General features: G+C 44.0%; 1 protein-coding gene across 3 annotated transcripts in view; it reads left to right on the top strand.

Annotated features, from left to right (window-relative positions):
• The window catches only part of LOC118578396 (serine/threonine-protein kinase Sgk3), a 136,577-nt gene that overhangs the window by 60,185 nt on the left and 61,052 nt on the right, over positions 1-15,340 (top strand). Inside the window, exon 1 of one of the 3 annotated variants that reach the window (XM_036179304.1) lies at positions 8,060-8,089. The exons of the other annotated variants lie outside the window; for them this stretch is intronic. The gene's annotated coding sequence lies outside the window, so the exon portion shown is untranslated. Of the gene's footprint in view, positions 1-8,059; positions 8,090-15,340 lie in introns of those variants that run through there. 3 annotated transcript variants of the gene reach the window in all.

Raw genomic sequence — 15,340 nt, 5'->3', positions numbered from 1 at the left:
TCTACCTATCATCTATCATCCGTCTGTCCGTCCATCCATCTGTCTGTCTATTAATTATTTTGAGACAAGTTCTCATTCTAGGGCCAAGGCAGAACTAGACTTGATGATCCCTCTGCATCAACCCCCTGGGTGCTAGGATCACAGCTGTGTGCTGCCAACCTTGGCAGGTTTTGCACCCCCTACCCCCTACTTTTTTTTAAAGCAAGGTAAAACATAAAAACATAAAATTAACCATTCTAATACAATTCAATGACATTTAGTGTGGTCATAATGTTATATTGTCACTATTTTCAAAACATTTTCTGTAGGAAGATTTTTCTTTGGGCTACCAGCTCCCCCAAAAAATGACATGGAGACTTATTAATTATGAAAGCTCAGCCTATAACTTAGGTCTTATAACTTAAATTGACCCATTTCTATTCCTCTACATGTTGCCAGGTGACTCACTTGTGGCTTTTACCTCTCTTTCTCCATGTCTGTTCCCTTTGCATCCACTGGCAACTCCTCCTTTCTCCTTCCCAGCATCCTCTGTTCCTGGAAGTAATGCCTAGCCGTTGCACGTTCAGTTTTTTATTAAACCAATCAGAGTGAAACATCTTCACAGTGTACAAAAAGATCATTCCACAACATTTCCTCCTTTTTGTCTAAATAAAAAGGGAAAGTTTTAAATCTACCATAGTAAAACTATATATAGTAAGAAACAGTTATCAAGTAAGAATTACATTTACAATATCCAGTCCATTTGTATTTAACAAATTCAGAGAAAGTACAGTATCATCTGTACTATCTGGGCGAGTCAAAAGTTTTGTACCTAATTTACTTTTTTGGGGGGGACAGTTTTTTGAGACAGGGTTTAGCCCTAGCTGGCCTGGAACTCACTCTGTAGACCAGGCTGGCCTGGAACTCACAGAGATCCACCTGGCTCTGCCTCCCCAGTGCTGGGATTAAAGGCGTGAGCCACCACCGCCCAGCCATTTTACTTTTTAATCATAGCTTTTATTACCAATCTAAACATATCTTTTTTGACCCTAAAACATTTTCTTAGATAAACAACTTAAGCTTTTATGTCTCTCAGCCTTATACACTTTACATCTCTTTTATAATTTTGTTTTTGTTTTTGTTTTTGTTTTTTAATTTGGTAACAACATTGTAGCTAGAACTATCCCATCTTCAACTCCCATCAGAGACTTGAGAGGGATAAAACGTTACATGAGAGACAGGAAGTGCAGAGCAAACAACTTCCAATACTATAGAAACCAGAGACAGCTGGCTGCCTGGACAGTCACCCCAAGGTTCCTCTGCAACATTGGGGCATCCATCTTTGGCCTACAGACCTAGAATGTCTAACAGACATCCATCTAAAATCTTTACACTCTATAATGTAAATAACTAAAATTCTTGTTTAAAGAATAGAATAGACTACACTAAATTTAGTAGGACTTATAAAGAACTGTGTCCCACGGGAATATTCAGTGAAATATGTAATTTAAAACCCAGAGGTAATAGCCTCTCATGGGATCAAACATGGATACTGCACATTTAAGAACTTATTTTATACGGAAAATGCATTAGACCTTGACAGTGTATTCGGAGGACTTACACTAAACTTACTATGTGAACTCATTAGTGAGAATTTTGTCATTTTTTTTCCTTTTCTTGCCCTTCTTTCTAAATGTTATACTGTACCCACATACATATTTGTTCACTTACATACATGTATACATTACATGATAGAAACCTCATCTGAAGAACATGCAGCTTTTTCTTTCTGAGATAGGATGACCTTTCTTAATAGTCCTGCCAATTTTGTGATTTCATTTTTCTTTAGAGCTGAATAATATTCCATTTCATATAGGCACCAAGTTTTCATTATCCATTCGTCTGTTGATGGATAACTAGGTGGATTCCATTCCTTGCTAGAGTAAATAGAGGGGCAGTGGACACAGGGTGCAATATCTCTGTCGTAGAGTATGGAATTCTCTGTGTATATGCCAGGGGCGAAAGAGCTGGGTCCTATGGTAAGTTTTTGAACATTCCTGAAACTTATTCCACCATGGCTGTGTGATTTTGTATTCCCATCAGCATCCCCTCTTCTGCATTCATGAGCTAAATCTGGATCCACACATAAGAGAAACCCTGAGTCTACTCCTGTTACCTCCCTTGTTCTCCCCCGCCCCCTTCCACTTTTGTGTCCTATATACTATAGACTCTCATTTGCAAAGATGGCTCAGCTGGTAAAAGCATTGGCCATTAGGGCTGAAGACCTGAGCTTTATCCCCCAAGACTCTCATGGTGGGAGGAGAGAACTGCTTCCTTCTGTGGTCCTCTGACCTCCACACATGGCACACGCACACACAAAACAAAAAATTAAGTAAATAAAGGTAAGAGAATTTCTCATGTGGGAGAAGCCTCTCATTTTCATGGCCTTCCTAGGGTTAGTTAGGTTTACATCCTTGTTTCCTCCTCATTCAGTTCAGTTGAGTCATAGCACGTGACTTCAGGACACTTAGGGTGGCCTGTATCCATCTCTTCCCTTCCAGCCTTTGTGCCACTGAGATCACGCCTTCTACTTAGTCATCTGCTATGAAGACCACATAGTCATTACTAATTTAAAACAGCTGTTGTCTTTTAGGGGAATTTCTTTTTTTAAAAAAAAAAATAACATATGCTTACCTCTTTTGCTACTGTTCCTAGTGATTTTTATTCCTGAATAGATATGCGTTTCCAGAAGTTTGGGCTCATTTCTTTGTCTGAAGGGATTTCTTGAACTCTCCTGTGTGAATCTGTTGGCTATGAATTCTTTCAGCTTTTATGCCTCTGTGTTCATTGAACTTGTGAGATTTGAGTTCGGCTTTCTTCAAATTTGGGGCAGTGTCCGCCACCGCTGCTGTGAATGTCGTCTCTGACCCCCTTCCCTGTGTCATCTTGTGCAGGGGATCTAATTGCAGGCATCCACTCTTTAATCTTTTTATTTTAATTCCTTTTCCTCCACGTAGCTCACTTTAGGAAGTGTCTCCTGTCTAAGTACCTGCTAATCCAAGTCACTGCTGTTTGTCCTGTTTCAGCTCTAGAAGTTAGATGCTGAAAATTACTCCTTCCTCATTTCCACTGAAATTTTATCTCTATTACCTTCATAAACTATCTTCATATCTTATTCCGTTAATTCTAACACCTGTGCCAGCGTGGCTCTGTGTCAGTGACAGGCTTCTCTCATCCTCGTGAGTTATATTTTTGTTTCTTTTGCATGTCTTATAATACTGGATGTCAGATATTTCAGCTATTGTAAATTTTGTTTTCATGTGTGCTAGCTATTTATATCTTCATATAATCGCGCTTGAATTTTAATGAGTTAAACAGCTTGTTCTTTCACACCATACTACTATGATTTTGATTTTTTTTTTCCTTTTTCTTTTCTTTTTGTTTTTGTTGTTTTTCAAGACAGGGTTTCTCTGTGTAGCTTTGGACCTTTCCTGGAACTCACTCTGTAGCCCAGGCTGGCCTTGAACTCACAGAGATCCACCTGCCTCTGCCTCCCGAGTGTTGGGATTAAAGGTGTGCGCCACCACTGCCTGGCCTGTGATTTGTTTTTTGTTTTTTGTTTTTTGTTTTTTTTAATTACAACCAAACAGCATTTAAATCAGGGATAACTCCTCCCTAGAACTAAGGCAAGACTGTTCTGAGTCTCTGGCCACCTGAGCAGGGAGGTTTCTAGGTGGGCTGATTAGAGCACCCACTATTCCTGGCTCTGAGTGTCCAGTATGTCTGTGATGCTTTTCCGGGTTCAGTTCAGGCCTCCCAGTCTCCTCACACGCTTGAATCATCGGTACTGTGAAGTCCTCCAGGACCTCTGGGGCTCTCTGTGCAGAGAACTGGCTCTCATGCTTTGTCCTGTGAGCTCCACATTCTCCCCAATTGATGTTTCTACTTCCTCAACTCACGGAGTGTGCTTGAATGTCTCTACTGGCCTGTGAGGTCTCAGAGCACAGAAGTTGGCATAAGCCTTGCTTGGTTTTCTTCTCTGAAGGATTGTGTGCCTTCATTGCCTGATATTAGCATCTTGGATATATTATCTGGTCTTTTTCTGGTTGGCTCATGCGGGAGGGACAAACTGGTCCTTGTTACCCTATAGCAGCTAGATTCAGAAGCTCCCAAAGCTCCACTTTTACAGGCCACCTTGCATTTTGATAAGAGGAAAAATTCTAGAGTTTGTACCTGATAGCCCTTCTACACTCACACTCTGCACGGGAAGGTGACAGCTGTTAGGTTTGCATGTTCAAAAATTCTTAAATCTTAAATTCTTAAATCAGAACGTTGTAACAGTTTGTTGTTAATAGTGATTTATAGATTATTTGGACCAGGCGTCCTTCAGAGCCCAGGAGCCTCCTCGTAAAGTCCCAGCAACATTTTCAAAGCACAGAGGGCCATTGACAGGTTGCAAACCAGTTTTCACTCTTGCTTGGTAGCTGGCTCCACTTGTGTTGTGTGGGTGAGACTGCTTTAGTTAAGGAAAGGCACTAACCACCGTAATAGTACGTAGCACTTCCTGAAAGGGGAGCTGTAAACTGAACGTTCATCTCTGGAATGGTCAAAATTCTCCTGGTCCCACTCTGAGACATGTTATGTGATTTGTATTTTAGCCTTGAGGATTTCAATTGAAAGAAGTCATCACTATCTTACTTGCTTGGGGGAATAAAAAGATCAGAAGTTGAATTACAGCAAGGGAAAGTAAGAGCTTGAAGAACGTTGACAATAATCATAGACTGACCCACGCTTTTTAAGAATCTGTGATGGCTACATCACTTGTTCGGGTAATGGAGAGAAAGAGTGGATAGAGTGTTTTCCTTCTTGGCTGGGTGTGCTGCACACCTGTAATCCCAGCACTCGGGAGGCAGAGGCAGGCGATCTCTGTGCGTTCTAGACCAGCTTGGTTCCAGGACAGCCAGGGTTATGTAGAGAGACCCTGTCTCAAAACAAATAAACAAACAAACACTAAAGAAAACCCAAGCTATTTTCCTTTCTTGTGCTCTGGCCATCGGACCCAAGGCCTCGTATGCTACCACTGAGGTGTATATATATATATATATCCATAGTTCCTGCTTTTTATTTTTTACTATCCCCATGAATCTCAAGGATTTAGTCTTCAAAACAAGTCTGATTTAATAGCTACCGATCTTCTCAATTTTATAGGAGCCAAGCACATAATATTGCCACTCTTAGCTTTTGGTTAGTGTGATCTGACTAGGTTTTGGTATCATACTATTTTAATAATGAAGACTAGAGAATCTTGTTGCTGGTAACTGGAAAAGCCCAACTGTAGTTGGATATCAAATTTTAGGTTTCTTGAGATATTGAAAACAAGATTTTCTGCCTGAATGTTCTGGGGTCTGAGGACATTGTGGTTTTGGAGATAAACGTTCTGAGTAACAGAACAGTAAAAGGCGGCTCAGCTAAGTACCATGTTGAACACTGTGGCAGTTATCATCCCAGGCCTGGGAGCTAGGTAATTTTATCAGGACACCGAAGAGGCTACTGCGAGCGAGAGACAGTGTAGACCGTTAGCCCCATGCTGTGGGTATCATCAAGGAGCCAGTCTGCCAGTGGCTGATGTACATTCAAGAGCAAAGCTGGGGGTTTGCTAGAAAGCAGATTAGGTCAGAGTGAAGACCCTGAGTTCTCTGAATTTGTACCCTTTTCAAAGATGGCAGAGAAAATCAGGGACTATCATTGAAGAGACTCAGAGCCAAGTAAAGTCGAGGATCTAGGGACCCCTGTGAAGAAGATGAGACAAAGGCTTGACCCTGGACACGTGTGTCATTGTTATTAGTACACACAGGAAATTAGTGAAACAGCCTGAATGGAGCGATGCCATAGATCCCAGAAGCCGTTTGGTTTGGTTCGGTTCTGTTTTTAAGCCTCACTTATTTTTATGCACACTGATGGACAATCTATTCCTTCATAGAGTTGGGCCGAGGAGGACAAACTCTGGAGGTCATTTAGACATTATGCGGCCGCCTTCATTTTACTGACATGTAAATTGAGGGCTTTGTATTTTGTGACTTCCCTGTAGGTCACCGAGTGCGGCTGGCCTCGCATTCATTTCTGAAGTCTTCTACACAGAAGAGGTTACTGTGTGTCCGTTTCTACTTTTTTGGTAAACTGAGCCCCATATCCCCCTCCTCTCTTTTTTTTTTTAAATTGCTATCAATCAAATAAGTTGATTCATGTCATTTTCAAACTTAGATAGATGCTTTCATAATTAAAACAATTCAAGGACCCTTGCTTTCTTCCCTCCATATGTCTAATCATAAACCATGAAGCAACACATTATAGACATTCATGTCCCAGAGAAAAAAGAAAAGAAAAGAGGAAGAAAGATCTGGGGGAGGGAGCACTGGGCTGTAGTGTAGTGATGGAGCCCTTGCCTGCTTGCAGAAAGCCCTAGGTTCAGTTCCCAGCACTGAAAAATAAATGCAATGTACAGATCCTAATTGGCGTTTACTTTGCTGATCTAGACTTGAGCCACACTTACTCCATAAAAGGAGTGTTTGTTCCAGTGAGCCCAGCCAAAGAGGCTGTTTCTACAGCCAGAGTAGTGCTGAAAAAGGGAAATGGTAGAAAAGGGGGCTTTGTTATTAGTAAAGATGCTTTCCTAATATGGTAGGGACAGGGAACCTGAAGATAGAAAAGTAACTGATTGGTTAACAGCAGATTACTTAAGGTTAATTTTTGTAACAACTAAAGGGTTTAAATGAAGGATTATTGGCCTATTCAGAAAATTTATGTATCTTTCATTTCCTGTCGGAGAAGGTGAGATAATTTTAGTGCCCTGGGACTTCAGTGAGTGCATTTTGATCTTTAGTCCAGACTGTTAGTGCCTAGTGCAGGAGCTGAGTCTAAGACAGGCCTCCCCCAATGGTCTTATTTATGCCAAATTTGGCTTGGGTTTGACAGGTCTGCCCTCTTAAATGTTCCCCAGAGAGGGGGAATGGTTATAATTTAAGCTGGGGTGAGGAGTCTTACCTGTGGTCAGTGCCCCTAATTGCTTCCCTCCTCACTCCCTCCTTTCCTTGCTCTCCAGGGTCTCAAGAAGCCCAAGGTGCCCTAGAACTGGCTGTGTAGCGAGAAAGACCTTCAATGTCTGATCCCTTTGCTTCCAACTCCCAAGGCTATTTCATCCATCCATCCATCCATCCATCCATCCATCCATCCATCCATCCATCGGCAGGGTCACATGGAGTCCAGTTGAGCTTTGAATTCACTGTGTAGTCAAGCCTGCCTCAGCCTCTCAAGTGCTGATTGCAGACTGAGTGCGACACCATGCCCCCAGCCCCTTATAATTTTTTAAAGGAAGCAGGAGGGCTTGAGATGAAGGTCAATTACGGAATTATTTGCTTTGCCCGTCTGAATACTCTTCCGAGAGACTCTTTGCATGTGGAACACTGAATGTGTGTGTGACTCCCACCTTGACTGGGTAGCTGAGTGAGCCTTGTTGTCACTCTTAAGAGTTCACCTTAGCGGGACCCTGGAGAAAGAGCGTTGTCTTTTCCACCCCAACCCCTCTTCTCTTTAAGCCGGTAGGGCTTTCTTCTCTTCCTGTGTCCCTCCCTTCCTTCCCCACCGCCCTACATCCCCAGGTTCAACCCCCGCTCAGGGGGTGGGGAGGGAGCGTCAGGCTTTATTTACTTGGGACCTCTCGGGATGCGGTCTGCGGAAACCTTTGTCAGGCGCCAGGTGACCGGCGGGGGCAGGACACGGATGTGGGCGGGGCGCCGGGCGCCCTGGGGGCAAGTGTCGCGGCCCGCCGGGTAGGGTGGCGCAGCTGGGTGGCGCTTGCAGCTTACCTCGCGCAAGGGCTGGGTCCCCGGAGGTGAGCATGCACCCGGTGGGCATCGGGTGGGCCGGGTGGCCGCAGGTGTGTCCCGGGAGTGGGGCGGGGCGGGAGGGCGAGTGGGCGGGCCCTCGCGGGACTGGACGCAGACCAGTCACCGGTCCCGCTGGAGCTGCGGCTCTGGCCACCGCACTTGCTCGCGAGGGAGGAGGCTCGAGTGGTTCCACACACGCCCTTCACAAGCCCCCCCAGGAACCTCAGGTAGCGTACAGTCTTTATGTTCCTTAAAATACACGGCTGGTGTTTGGTTAGGACTTTGACTTGGGGTCGCCCGCCGGAACGGAAAGGTTGCCACTAGTAAGGGACTGTTGGAGGTCGCCAGGGTTGCAGTAGGGAGCATGACTTGGGAGATTAGCGCGCAGGCTTCTTAGTTGGAATACCTGAGCTCCGGTATACTTATTAACCAAAAAGCTCGAGCAGTTTGCTCAGCTTCTGTGCGCTGTGGATTTCAGGTATGTCAAATGATGGTGCTGGTACTTATAATCTTCCTGGATTGTTGTGAAGATTGGGTTAATACTAGTGCCTGGCAACGAATGTTAGTTATTTTCGCTCTGCATTCTGATGAGCATGAATCTCTAAGGTTGTCATTTCTGGGAATCGACGCCTCTCCTCAGAGCCGTTGTCTGAAGTGCTGGGGAGAGCCCTCTGAGACAGTGTTTCTGAACTGAGAACTAAAGGTTCTTTTCTCTAGTACTGATGAGGGCAGTCTGATCATCACTTTGTTTGAAATCAGTTCCTCCCTAAACGTTACAAACACCTCCTTTTTTCTTGTGTTGTGGTGCTTGGGAAGGAACACCACCCCCAGTCCCCAGCACATGTCTGCCCATGAACTAAACTACACCCCCATACTCACAAACCTTAGTTTTGAAGACTGTTCTAAAGGAAGGATGGAAGAAGATATTTTTTAGGGTGAGTGTAACCTCATTTTGAGAGTCAAGGTAGATTTGTTAAAAAGCAATTCCTATGACTTGATGCAAAACTTGTGTTGTTTGGGGTGAATGCTTATTTTGTACTATACTATTGCAAGAATGCATAAACCAGAGCACTCAAAAATACGTAAGCAGACATCATCTGAGCAATAGCTTGCCACATAGAAACAGGATTGAAAGAGTTGGGGAAGACAGATGTGGTTACAAGAGTGGGCTTGTAACCTTTGCACTCAGGAGCCAGAGACAGGGAAAATTCAAGGCCAGCCTGGGCTTCATAGGTAGTTCAAAGCTAGATCTGTCTCAAAGAAAGAAAGAAAAAGAAAAAGAAAAAGAAAAAAAAATCTGAAAAGTCAGTCCTGCTGGTCTTTACAGATAAGGATGTGTCTAAAGACCTAGAACCGATGAGCGGTGGAGCTTAGATCTCAGCTCTGCTGATCAACAAATTATAAAAGCAAAGGAAGATGTTACTTAGCGTTTTCATGGGAGTTACTGTTTTTATTTTTGACAGTTTTATGGTGCTGTGAGTTCCTTCGCTCAGCAACATCCTGCTTGGTAGCTTAATTGCATGATTCATAATCATTCTTCAGCACCTTTGATTTAAATCGCAAGTCTGGAAGTTGCTGCATCAATTATTGCTTTGAGAACCAGATTGTCTTTAGCTTTGTACAGACATGTTCCAACAGTGCTTTGCTGCTGTTTCTCTGTGTGCAGAAGGGATAACCAACGTAAATAAACTGACCTCGTTTGTTATCACCGTGTCACGGGTGAAGTTTTCTCAGATTGGGTGGGAGACTGCCAGGAAGTGGCGATACCCAGAATGCCAGCCCTGAAATGTGAATGGAGAGGTTGTGTGGCAGCGGAGCTGCTCACTTCAAAGGCTTTCAGAGTAAAATTATTTTGAGATACTGGTGTGTTAGTTGCTGACTTCTGCACATTGCTCACTCCCTCACCTCTGGGTATTTGTTCAGATGTTTCCTTCGTATTTAAAATTGCACACAACCACACACTTCCTCTAACATATACTTACCTGTCTATATAATTGCTCATCTGCCTGCCACTGGAGGCTCCATGTGGCCAAGGGTGCTTCCGCTTGCGTTCCCTGCTAAGACATTGGATGTGCAGCGTTGAACCGATAACCTCCAGCACCACTAATAGTCACTTCAGCTAATGCACGACTCCTTGCCTTGCCTGCCCCTCCCCTCTGCTTTCAGTCACTTACTTCCTTGTTGCGGAGGAGTAAACTTGGAGGCAATGTTTAATTCCCTTGCACTTTACAGGCAAATAGCTACTAAGTTTTTTTCCACATTTGTTGTTGTTGTTCAAACAGGCCACTCCCATTGTTAAACCCTCTTCTGTTCCATCTTCAACAGCTACAGGCTTGCAGTTCCCCTTTTCGAAGGCTTTCACTTCTGCAGCGTGGGAAGCCAAGTGGTCATTCATTTTCCTCCGACGTGGTGATCTCAGATACACTGTTCCAGCCTCTGTGCCCTACAGATAGAGAAAAACAGGGATCCCAACTTAGGCTTTTAAATATGAAGGATCTAGTGGCAATGCCTTGTAAAATCCCAAGCTGAGCATTGATTGCTTCCGGATAGTTGTTTTTGTTAATGACTTGGTTGCTTTCCTCAATGAGAGCAGAAAAACTGACCTTGTAGCAGCTACTCCTTGGTTGTGCTGAAGACCTCTGCTGTTCTCTTTAGAGTGCCCCACCCCCACCCTGCCCATGCCACAGCACCAGCACGTTCTGGATGAGTTTAGTTGGAGTTGGTTTGCCCTTTGTCGGGGTTCTGGTGGTCGCTTTCCCAGAAATTGATCAGTCTTCTTTGACTTGTGATTCTTTTAGTGTTTTTCTTTTCAACTGCTGCTGCATCTAAACAGAACACGAAGTATGCATGCAGAATTTCCATATTTTCCTTCTTTACATATTTTTCCAGTTACCTTTAAAGGAAACATGAGGCCGGTGCATCTGCTTTTTGAGTAAGTGTGAATTCAAGTTAGGGTCTTAGAAAGATGGCAGGGAAATTGAGTGGGAAGGAAAAATGATAGAGATGAAAACATTGAATGTAGGTTTTTAAGGGAGTGGGTGTAGGTAGAGCAGCATACTTTGGTGCATACCAGGCAGGCAGATGTTTTTAAAAATATATAATGCTAACCTCACTCAGGAAGTTGTCGGGACATCTGCAGCTTTGGATTTTCTTGTGGAGTATTATTCCTAAACTGTGTTTTGTTTTTATATCTCCGGGCACACATAGTCCTCTTTCTCTGCTTTGTTTTCTGAGCTGGGTGGGATAGAACATTCTCTTCTTCTGTTTGGCTCTGACTTCATGCAACGTAATTTCTCTCTGTCTGTCTCCTCCCCACCCTCAGATATGGTCTCTGTGTAGTCTGGGGTGGCCTTGAAGTTCCAGTCCTCCTGCCTCTGCCTCTTTGAGTGCCTGCCTGGCTTTGTTGGTTTTAATCTTAAAATGTGTTCATACCTCTTTCTTAGTCTGTTTTCCTGTATGTGTGGAGAAGATACATCCCAGAATTTTTATGTTATTGGAGGAGTGTGCTCGGTACGGGGTTGTTGTGGAAACTTACCGTTTTTGCTTGATACCAGCATTTGGTTTAACAAAGTCACGTATGATTGTACATTAAAAATGTGACTGTGTACATATTCCACTTGAGTTATTGTTTTTATTTTACTTGTGATGCTTTCAGAAATATACTTGATTCAAGAATTTAGTCAAGAAGCTGAAATAGGAGGATCTGGAATTGGAGACCAGGCTGAGTAAGACACACACACACACACACACACACACACACACCCTTTAAGAACTTCAAACATTTCTGCAATTCAGTTTTTAATCTCTGTTCCTGTTCCATCCCAGACTGAGCTGGATTTTTAAGTGTTGGGGTATGCACCAGCTCGGCTTTGTTCTCGAGTTTGAATATGGAAGCTGACATAGGTCTGAATTTATTTTACCATTCCTGGAATGAAGCTTGCAGTTACCAAAGCGGAAAAGAGTTACTAGGGAAAACTGTATGTAAAGGTCTTAATTTTAGACATTTTTCAACTTTAAACTAGAATTTTATGTATTGCTTTGGCTAGTGACTTGAATCATGTACAATAATTTAATTAAGTATTATAATTTCAATATGTAATAGGTTATAATTAGTGTGCTTTGAGGAATATCTTCAAATGTGATAACCAGTAAAGCTTACTTTCAGGAGAAAATTTGAAAGCAAATACTTGTTCTGGAGTAAAATTTCCTTTCTTATATTTTTGGTTGTGAGCCTAGCCTTTAACGGCTGAGCCATCTCTCCAGCCCATAAAATTTCCTTTCTTATACCACATAAGCATCTGTGTTTATCCAAATCCTCCTTGTTTCTGAGATGCCTTTATTAAGGGTATGATGAACAACAGAATTCTCAGCACAGACTAATGGGATACCTCAGCACACAGGAAGAAGCACCGTGCACATTAGTCTGTGCTTTGAGGGAGCGTTGTATTAAGACACCACAGCCAGTGGTGTGTATAATGATAGGATTGATGGAGTAAAGAGGAAGAAAGTGCTGATTCAGAAGGCTGACCAAGCACTTAGGAGCTCCTGGTTACTAGAAGATCTTTCCAGCTCACTGTATGGGCCGGAACTTCTGAGCATATCTCAGATTTAGCCCCAAGCGATTGTGGGAGCAGTGGGGTAGAGGCAGGTTAGAATGGAAGCAGAGAGAGCAGGATGAAGTCTCTGCTGGTAATTGTTGAATTTGTGTGGTTTGTGTTGGGGGAGGTGTGTGTCCTCCATCTGAAATCTATCAGTCCACACAGTCACAAACCAGCTTTACTTCAGGCCGCCCACTCTGCCAATGGCTGCTGCCCTCCAGGTATGTCCTTGAAGTTCTCCAGTGTGTGTTTACATCGGCCTGCAGAGCCTCTGAATGGAAAGGCTCGGAAGAACAGTGCAGCCCCCTTGGTAACTGGGACCCCCAGATACCATGACTTTGGGAGGCAGAGAAGGGAAGGGCCCAGCCTTACCACCACTGCTACCCTTCCTGTGGGTTTGGGCCAAGTGCAGGCTGTGCATGGTGGAGAGCTTTAGAGCCTGCCCTCTCCAGCAGTTCAGTTCTAGTGAGGAACAAAGGGCCCTCAGTGGCTGCCTTGCCGCCTCACTCGTTCCCCTCTGACCTGTCCATAATAAAATAGTCACTTTCAGGGAGGAGGCGGGCTCCAGTGGCTTCCACTGAGGCTCTTGGACCCTTCTCAAACTGGTAGATGCATACTTTCCATTGTGTCAGTTCCTACTATATCACTTTTCACTATCAAAAGTCAGGATGAATAGAAAATATAACAAGTTTAGGGAAAAAATGGGACCGCTCTGATTACAGAAGAGGAAAAAAATCAGAGGGGGTGGAGCAGGCATGGGAGGAAGGATGTGTTAGCAGGAAAACAGGAAAGGTTGTAACAGATTCATCCTGTGAGCTCTGGGAAAGGGAGAAGGTTACTATGTATCTCTCATCAGGATCCTGTTAGGTTTTAAAATCTGTCCTGGGCAACCTAATTGACAGATGTGACAAAGACTGGCTTTGTTTCTGTAGAAACATTGCAGATAGGTTTGGAGCCAGCATCCTCAGAGGCGGAAGTAAATACTGATTCATACGCTTCCACAGTAGACTTTAATACAAGTAACTAGTTGGTTTGAGGTTAGAATTTCCTGGGAAGGTGCTTTAAATGTAATTTCAAAAACCGTTCATTGTTTCCTGCTGAGGAATAAGCCCTCCTCTGCCCTGACTTTCAGGTGAATTAGGATATGCTCCTATTTTTCAAGTCTCTCACTCTCCCCGAGCCCAGTTCCAGTTTCCTAGTCAGATTAAGAGGGAGGTATGGAGATTTCCCGTTTGCCCCTAATCTTAACATGCCTGCCCCCCCCCCATTATTACCGTCTCCCATTATCGTGGTTCACTTACCAGTTGATGAGCACATAATCACCTGAAGTGGATGGTTCACATTAGGGTTTCTCTCTCGGTATACGGTGTATGGATATGGACACGTTGTAATGCTGTGTTCCCGTTCAGTGTCATACAGATTGTACTGTAAAAATCCCGTCCTCCGCCTCTTCCTCTTGCACCCTGCTGCCCTTGTAGCCACTGATCTTTGTACTGTAGCTCTGCCTGGACTCGGATTTCAGTGAGATGAGATCTCACAGAACGGACGGAGCCTTTTCAGACTTGTTTCTGTTGGTGATGTGTGTTTGAAGTGCTTTTCCGCCCCGTTCTGTCTGACTTCAGGGCTCTTTTCTTTGTAGCACTGAAGAAACTCCATTGTCCGTATGTATCACAGTGTGTTAGTCTGTTTACCCACCAAAGGATATCTGCCTCTCAGTTGGGGCAGTTATGAGTAAAGCTGTTCTGACATCCATTTACAGTTTTTGTTATTGTTGGGATTGTGTGTGTGTGTGTGTGTGTGTGTGTGTGTATGTATGTATGTGTGTATGTAAATTTTTAACTTCCTTAGGTTTTGTTTGTTTTTGTTCGTTTGAATGAGGCAGTTCATTAATGTAACATCGTTTGTTCTCATCTTCTTCTTGGCAGCTGTCACCTCTTCTATCCAGATCCCTCTGTCTCCAAGGTGTTAGCTTGTGGCCTCCATCTTGGTCCTTTTCTGCTATTTCCAGCTCCCAGGTGGAGCACACCCCAGGAGCCTCTACCATCCTTTCTCTTGGTCATGGAGCCAACTCTAGCCTGCCCTCCAGGTCCAGGTGCCCTTGGAAGCAACTCCCATGTCAAGCCAGTTGTTATCATAAGAATGCTCTCCATGCTTGGCCAACTTGGCCGTGCGCCCATTTGGGGACTTCTGGCCTCCTGAACTCTTTGAGAAAGGCTTCTGGTTTATCTTCTACAGTAGTGATTTGAAAATGACTGCTGGTTTATATCTTCTACATTAGTTCCAGTCGTTGTGTGGCCTCAATGCTGCCAGCTAGGGAAAAGGGCTAGGCTTTTATTGTTACTATTAAATATTTATTTTGTGTGTGTATGATGACTCTGCACATGTCTGTGGCACTCACGGAGGCCAGAGGTGGATTCAGATCTCCTGGGACTGAAGTTATGGGCAGTTAGGAGTGGCCCAGCATAGGTGCTGAAAACTGAACTCAGGTCCTTGACAGGGGAAGCAAGTGCCCTAAACCACCTTGTTGTTTGTTGTTTGTTTGTTTTGGTTTTGGTTTTTCGAGACAGGGTTTCTCTGTGTAGCTTTGGTGCCTTTCCTGGAACTCACTCTGTAGACCAGGCTGGCCTTGAACTCACAGAGATCCGCCTGGCTCTGCCTCCTGAGTGCTGGGATTGAAGGCGTGCACCACCACCGCCCGGTGCTACACCACCTTGTTTTAAGACTCCCTTAGATGTCTTCCCAGTGGCTCTGCTGGCCTACATTCCCACCGTCAGAAAATGGAGTTTCTGTCGCTCTTCCTTACAGCATTAGGCGGGCTCTGGTCTGTGAACGCTGACCATTCTAACAGATGTGTAGCTTTTTCTCACCTCTTCTTCCTTC

This window comes from Onychomys torridus, chromosome 2 (genome assembly GCF_903995425.1).
Source record: "Onychomys torridus chromosome 2, mOncTor1.1, whole genome shotgun sequence".
NCBI lineage: Eukaryota > Metazoa > Chordata > Mammalia > Rodentia > Cricetidae > Onychomys > Onychomys torridus.
The sequence above is the reverse complement of the archived record's forward strand: the minus strand, read 5'-3'. Positions and strand labels throughout refer to the sequence as shown.